We start from the raw sequence: 8,238 nt of genomic DNA on the forward strand, positions 1-8,238 counted from the left end.
TGTAAAACATGACATTTCCTGTTGCCACTAGGTGGCGCTGTCCCTGGTGTCAAATATGGCAGTTGAAATATGTTCAGGGGTGGAGCCTTATCATATGTGTGCTCTTTGGTCCACGTCGGACCATGTATGACAGAATGAGTGACAATAAGATTTTCATGGCAAGTCATCGAAATTCGCCATGGCGCCACGGCCTCACGGTATTGTGAAAACTCAAAAGCTCCGCAATTTAACATCGCCCAGGTGTGTAGTTGACACAGACCAAATATGAAGCTTATACATTCAAATCCCAAGGAGGAGTTCGAAAAAGTTCGAGGCATGGAAATGGCAAAATTAGAGCCAAAATGTCACCTTCAATCCAAAATGGCGGACTTCCTGTTGGGTTTGCGTCAATGGTCCCAATAACTTTTTAGTTCGTCTTGGCATGATACACATGTGTGCCAAATTTCATACATGTAGCTCAAAAGATGTGTTCGTAGGGCTGCATTTAACAAGGCATAGGTGGCGCTACAGAGCCATTTCCCACTGCTCATATGTGTAACCATGAAAATACAAAATTTTTCACCAGACCTGACATGTGTGCAAAATTTCATGAGTTTTTGAGCATGTTAAAGCCCTCAAAAAGGCAATTCATTTCAATGAAAAATAATAATAATAATAATAATAATAATAATAATAATAATAATAATAATAATAATAATAAACAGAGCAGATACAATAGGGCCTTCGCACTTTTGTGCTCGGGCCCTAATAATAATTAAAGCTGCAAGCAGCGATATGAGGGCCCTCGCACCCCAGATCGTCGAGCCAAGCCCAACACCTAAAACCAATGCGTCCGATCTGATGTCACATTGATGGGATTCATGCATTTAACCACCAGCTAACATTTCATCTAATTCAACCATTATTATAGTCGTCCCACTAGGTGGCGCTCTAACCATTACTGACAAATGGCATAACAAACATTTCCGAGCTCGAGTCTCATCACGCCTGCGACCTTTGGTAGAGATTGGATATTGTGTTTTTGAGTGACAACAGATTACTGCTTTGTGGCGAGTGATTGAATCTCCACGTGCCGCCATGACCACCCCGTTTCCCTGAACGTAAAAAGCTTCGCAATTTAACATCACAAAGGTCTTTAGATTCCACGCACTGGAGATTGGTTCAATATGATAAAATCCCTTGGAGGAGTTCGTCAAAGTATGAGGCCTGAAAAGAGGGGAAAATGTCGCCAAAATTACACATAAATTTTAAAATGGCTGACTTCCTGTTGGATTTGGGATATTGCTCCAAGAGACTTTTTTGTACATCTTAATATCTCCTATAAGCTCACCAGGTTTCAGACTCATACATAAAACACAGAGCAGGGGCTGTTGTTTTGGAAAAGTGTAGGGGGCGCTGTGGAGCCATTTTGCGCTATTCAATGAAAATGATCACATAACAAGATAGCCCTCATCACATTGGAGGTGTACGCCAAATTTGAACACTTTTCAAACTTTCCAAGCCCCTCAAAATCCACTTCATCTTTCATGGTGAACTGCGTTGCCACCAGGGTGCACCGTTCAGTTTAAAGTCACAATTTTCTCACTGAAGCATCACGAGGGACTGATGGTGATATTCACCGCTTTTGAGGTTACCATGACGTACCTGTGAAAATCTGTACAACAAAATGTAAGACATGACATTTCCTGTTCCCACTAGGTGGCGCTCTACCTAATCCTGACAATGGCACATCAATCTGTTCAGGGCGGGTCTGACATCATGCCTTTAAAGTCTGGTACTGATCAGACTGGATTTCATTGAGTTATACTAATTTGTATCTTCATGGCGAGACATCAATGTTCGCCATGCTGCTGGGGTCACACCCTCTGACGAAAACTCACAGTTTTCACTGTAACCCAAGACCAACTCCTTAAGGCTTTCCTGGAGAGATTTGAGGCTGCTGATGTCACCCATCACAATACTGTACCCCAAAGTGTAAAACATGACATTTCCTGTTCCCACTAGGTGGCGCTGTCCCTGGTGTCAAATATGGCAGTTGAAATATGTTCAGGGGTGGAGCCTTATCATATGTGTGCTCTTTGGTCCACGTCGGACCATGTATGACAGAATGAGTGACAATAAGATTTTCATGGCAAGTCATCGAAATTCGCCATGGCGCCACGGCCTCACGGTATTGTGAAAACTCAAAAGCTCCGCAATTTAACATCGCCCAGGTGTGTAGTTGACACAGACCAAATATGAAGCTTATACATTCAAATCCCAAGGAGGAGTTCGAAAAAGTTCGAGGAATGGAAATGGCAAAATTAGAGCCAAAATGTCACCTTCAATCCAAAATGGCGGACTTCCTGTTGGGTTTGCGTCAATGGTCCCAATAACTTTTTTGTTCGTCTTGGCATGATACACATGAGTGCCAAATTTCATACATGTAGCTCAAAAGATGTGTTCGTAGGGCTGCATTTAACAAGGCATAGGTGGCGCTACAGAGCCATTTCCCACTGCTCATATGTGTAACCATTAAAATACAAAATTTTTCACCAGACCTGACATGTGTGCAAAATTTCATGAGTTTTTGAGCATGTTAAAGCCCTCAAAAAGGCAATTCATTTCAATGAAAAATAATAATAATAATAATAATAATAATAATAATAATAAACAGAGCAGATACAATAGGGCCTTCGCACTTTTGTGCTCGGGCCCTAATAATAATAATAATTAAAGCTGCAAGCAGCGTTATGAGGGCCCTCGCACCCCGCCGCGTCGAGCCACGCCCAACACCTACACCCAGCGTTTCAGATCTGATGTCACATTGATGGAATTCATGCATTTAACCACCAGCTAACATTTCATCTCATTTAATCATGATTATAGTCATCCCACTAGGTAGCGCTCTAACCATTACTGACAAATGGCATAACAAACATTTCCGAGCTCGAGTCTCATCATGCCTGCGACGTTTGGGAGAGATTAGACATTGTGTTTTTGAGTGACAGCAGATTACTGCTTTTTGGCGAGTGATTGAAACTCCACGTACCGCCATGACCACCCCATTTCCCTGAACGTAAAAAGCTTCGCAATTTAACATCACAAAGGTCTTTAGATTCCACACACTGGAGATCGCGTCAATCTGATGAAATCCCTTGGAGGAGTTCGTCAAAGTATGGTGCCTGAAAAGAGGGGAAAATGTCGCCAAATTTAGACATTTATTTTAAAATGGCTGACTTCCTGTTGGATTTGGGATATTGCTCCAAGAGACTTTTTTGTACATCCTGATATCTTCCATAAGCCTACCAGGTTTCAGACACATAGACAAAACACAGAGCAGGGGCTGATGTTTTGAAATTTTGTAGGGGGCGCTGTGGAGCCATTTTGCGCTATTCAATGAAAATGATCACATAACAAGAACACACTCATCACATTGGAGGGGTGCGCCAAATTTCAAGACTTCTTAAACTTTCCAAGCCCCTCAAAAGCCACTTCATATTTCATGGTGAACTGCATTGCCACCAGGGTGCGCCATTCGGTTTAAAGTCAAAATTTTCACACTGAAGCATCATGAGGGACTGATGGTGATATTCACCGCTTTTGAGGTGGCCACGATGAAACTGTGAAAATCAGTACAGCAAAATGAAAGACATGACATTTCCTGTTCCCACTAGGTGGCGCTCTGCGTTTTCCTAACAATGGGCACATCAATCTGTTCAGGGCGGGGCTGACATCACGCCTGTAAAGTCTGGTACTGATCAGACTGGATTTCATTGAGTTATACTAATTTGTTTCTTCATGGCGAGACATCAAAGTTCGCCATGCTGCAGGGGTCACACCCTTTCGCGAAAATTCATAGTTTTCACTGTAACCCAAGACCAACTCCTTAAGGCTTTCCTGAAGAAATTTGAGGCCGCAGATGTCATCGATCACAATACTGTACCCCGAAGTGTAAAACATGACATTTCCTGTTCCCACTAGGTGGCGCTGTCCCTGGTGTCAAATATGGCAGTTGAAATATGTTCAGGGGTGGAGCCTTATCATATGTGTGCTCTTTGGTCCAGGTCAGACCATGTATGACAGAATGAGAGGCAATAAGATTTTCATGGCGAGTCATCGAAATTCGCCGTGGCGCCACGGCCTCACCGTATCGCGAAAACTCAAAAGCTCCGCAATTTAACATGGCCCAGGTGTGTAGTTGACACTGACCAAAGATGAAGCTTATACGACCAAATCCCAAGGAGGAGTTCGAAAAAGTTCGAAGCATGGAAATGACAAAATTAGAGCCAAAATGTCACCTTCACTTGCAAATGGCGGACTTCCTGTTGGGTTTGCGTCAATGGGCCCACAGACTTTTTTGTTCGTCTTGGCATGATACACATGTGTGCCAAATTTCATACATATAGCTCAAACGATGTGTTCGTAGGGCTGCATTTCACAACGCATAGGTGGCGCTACAGAGCCATTTCCAAGTGCTCATGTGTAAAACCATTAAAATACAAAATTTTTCACCAGACCTGGCATCTGTGCAAAATTTCATGAGTTTTTGAGCATGTTTAGGCCCTCAAAAAGGCCCTTGTTTTGCCTGAATAATAATAATAATAATAATAATAATAATAATAATAATAATAACAAGAAACGGAGCAGATACAATAGGGCCTTCGCATTCTCGGTGCTCGGGCCCTAATAATAATAATAATAATAAGAAGAAGAAGAAGAAGAAACGGAGCAGATACAATAGGGCCTTCGCACTCTCGGTGCTCGGGCCCTAATTAAAGCTGCAAGCAGCGATACGAGGGCCCTCGCACCCCAGCACGTCGAGTCACGCCCAACACCTACAAAAAGCACGTCAGATCATATGTCACATTGATGAAATTCATACGTAGAAGCACCAGTTAAAATTTCATCTCATTCAATCATGATTATAGTCGTCCCACTAGGTTGCGCTCTAATCATTACTGACAAATGGCATAACAAACATTTCCGAGCTTGATTCTCATCATAACTGCAACTTTTTGGAAAGATTGGACATTGTGTTTTTGAGTGACAACAGATTACTGCTTTTTGGCGAGTGATTGAAACTCCACGTACCACCATTACCACCCCGTTTCCCTGAACGTAAAAAGCTTCGCAATTTAACATCACAAAGGTCTTTAGATTCCACATACTGGAGATTGGGTCAATATGATGAAATCCCTTGGAGGAGTTCGTCAAAGAACGGTACCTTTAAAAGAGGTGAAAATGTCGCCAAAATTACACATTAATTTCAAAATGGCTGACTTCCTGTTGGATTTGGAATATTGCTCCAGGAGACTTTTTTGTACATCATGATATCTTCCATAACCTTACCAAGTTTCAGACTCATACATAAAACACAGAGCAGGGGCTGTTGTTTTGAAATTTTGTAGGGGGCGCTATGGAGCCATTTTGCACTATTCACGGAAAGTGATCACATAACAAGAAAGCCCTCATCACATTGGAGGTGTACACCAAATTTCAAGACTTCTTAAACTTTCCAAGCCCCTCAAAATCCGTTTCATCTTTCATGGTGAACTGCGTTGCCACCAGGGTGCGCCGTTCAGTTTAAAGTCACAATTTTCTCACTGAAGCATCATGAAGGACTGATCGTGATATTCACCGCTTTTGAGGTGGCTACGATGTACCTGTGAAAATCAGTACAACAAAATGTAAGACATGACATTTCCTCTTCCCACTAGGTGGCGCTCTACGTATTCCTGACAATAGGCACATCAATCTGTTCAGGGCGGGTCTGACATCATCCCTGTAAAGTCTGGTACTGATCAGACTGGATTTCATTGAGGTATACTAATTTGTTTCTTCATGGCGAGACATCAATATTCGCCATTCTGCTGGGGTCACACCCTCTGACGAAAAGTCACAGTTTTCACGGTAACCCAAGACCAACTCCTTAAGGCTTTCCTGAAGAAATTTGAGGCCGCAGATGTCATCGATCACAATACTGTACCCCGAAGTGTAAAACATGACATTTCCTGTTCCCACTAGGTGGCGCAGTCCCTGGTGTCAAATATGGAGGTTGAAATATATATTCAGGGGTGGAGCCTTATCATATGTGTGCTCTTTGGTCCAGGTCGGCCCATGTATGACAGAATGAGAGGCAATAAGATTTTCATGGCGAGTCATTGAAATTCGCCGTGGCGCCACCGCTACACCGTGTCGCGAAAACTCAAAAGCTCCGCAATTTATCATGGGCCAGCTGTGTAGTTGATACTGACCAAATATGAAGCTTATACGACCAAATCCCAAGGAGGAGTTCGAAAAAGTTCGAGGCATGGAAATGGCAAAATTAGAGCCAAAATGTCACCTTCAATCCAAAATGGCGGACTTCCTGTTCGGTTTGCGTCAATGGGCCCTGTGACTTTTTTGTTCGTCTTCGCATGATACACATGTGTGCCAAATTTCATACATGCAGCTACAACGATGTGTTCGTAGGGCTGCATTTAACAACACCTAGGTGGCGCTACAGAGCCATTTCCAAGTGCTCATGTGTAAAACCATTAAAATACAAAATTTTTCACCAGACCTGGCATCTGTGCAAAATTTCATGAGTTTTTGAGCATGTTTAGGCCCTCAAAAAGGCCCTTGTTTTGCCTGAATAATAATAATAATAATAATAATAATAATAATAATAATAATAATAATAATAATAATAAGAAACGGAGCAGATACAATAGGGCCTTCGCACTCTCGGTGCTCGGGCCCTAATAAGAAACGGAGCAGATAAAATAGGGCCTTCGCACTCTCGGTGCTCGGGCCCTAATAATAATAATAATAAGAAACGGAGCAGATACAATAGGGCCTTCGCACTCTTGGTGCTCGGGCCCTAATAATAATAATAATAATTAAAGCTGCAAGCAGCGTTATGAGGGCCCTCGCACCCCCGGCACGTCGAGCCACGCCCAACACCTACAACCAGCACATCCGATCTGATGTCACATTGATGGAATTCATGCATTTAACCACCAGCTCAAATTTAATCTCATTCAATCATGATTATAGTCGTCCCACTAGGTAGCGCTCTAACCATTAATGACAAATGGCATAACAAACATTTCCGAGCTTGAGTCTTATCATAACTGCGACCTTTGGGAGAGATTGGACATTGTGTTTTTGAGTGACAGCAGATTACTGCTTTGTGGCAAGTGATTGAAACTCCACGTGCCGCCATGACCACCCCGTTTCCCTGAACATAAAATGCTTCACAATTTAACATCACAAAGATCTTTACATTCCACACACTGGGGATCGCGGCAATATGATAAAATCCCTTGGAGGAGTTCGTCAAAGTATGAGGCCTGAAAAGAGGGGAAAATGTCGCCAAAATTACACATTAATTTTAAAATGGCTGACTTCCTGTAGGATTAGGGATATTGCTTCAAGAGACTTTTTTGTACATCTTGATATCTCCTATAAGCTTACCAGGTTTCAGACTCATACATAAAACACAGAGCAGGGGCTGATGTTTTGAAATTTTGTAGGAGGCGCTATGGAGCCATTTTGCACTATTCACGGAAGGTGATCACATAACAAGAAAGCCCTCATCACATTAGAGGTGTACGCCAAGTTTCACGACATTTTAAACTTTCCAAGCCCCTCAAAAGAAACTTCATTGTTCATGGTGAACCACGTTGCCACCAGGGTGCGCCGTTCAGTTTAAAGTCACAATTTTCTCACTGAAGCATCATGAGGGACTGATGGTGACATTCACCGCTTTTGAGGTGGCCACGACGGACCTGTGAAAATCAGTACAACAAAATGAAAGACATGACATTTCCTCTTCCCACTAGGTGGCGCTCTATGTGTTCCTGACAATGGGCACATCAATCTGTTCAGGACGGGTCTAACATCATCCCTGTAAAGTCTGGTACTGATCAGACTGGATTTGATTGAGTTATACTAATTTGTTTTTTCATGGCGAGACGTCAAAGTTCGCCATGCTGCAGGGGTCACACCCTTTCGCAAAAACTCACAGTTTTCACTGTAACCCAAGACCAACTCCTTAGGGCTTTCCTGGAGAAATTTGAGGCTGCAGATGTCACCCATCACAATACTGTACCCCAAAGTGTAAAACATGACATTTCCTGTTCCCACTAGGTGGCGCTGTCTCTAATGTCAAATATGGCAGTTGAAATATGTTCAGGGGTGGAGCCTTATCATATCTGTGCGCTTTGGTCCAGGTCAGACCATGTATGACAGAATGAGAGACAATAAGATTTT

This window comes from Pelmatolapia mariae, linkage group LG13, assembly GCF_036321145.2.
Source record: "Pelmatolapia mariae isolate MD_Pm_ZW linkage group LG13, Pm_UMD_F_2, whole genome shotgun sequence".
In the NCBI taxonomy this organism is placed as follows: Eukaryota; Metazoa; Chordata; class Actinopteri; order Cichliformes; family Cichlidae; genus Pelmatolapia; species Pelmatolapia mariae.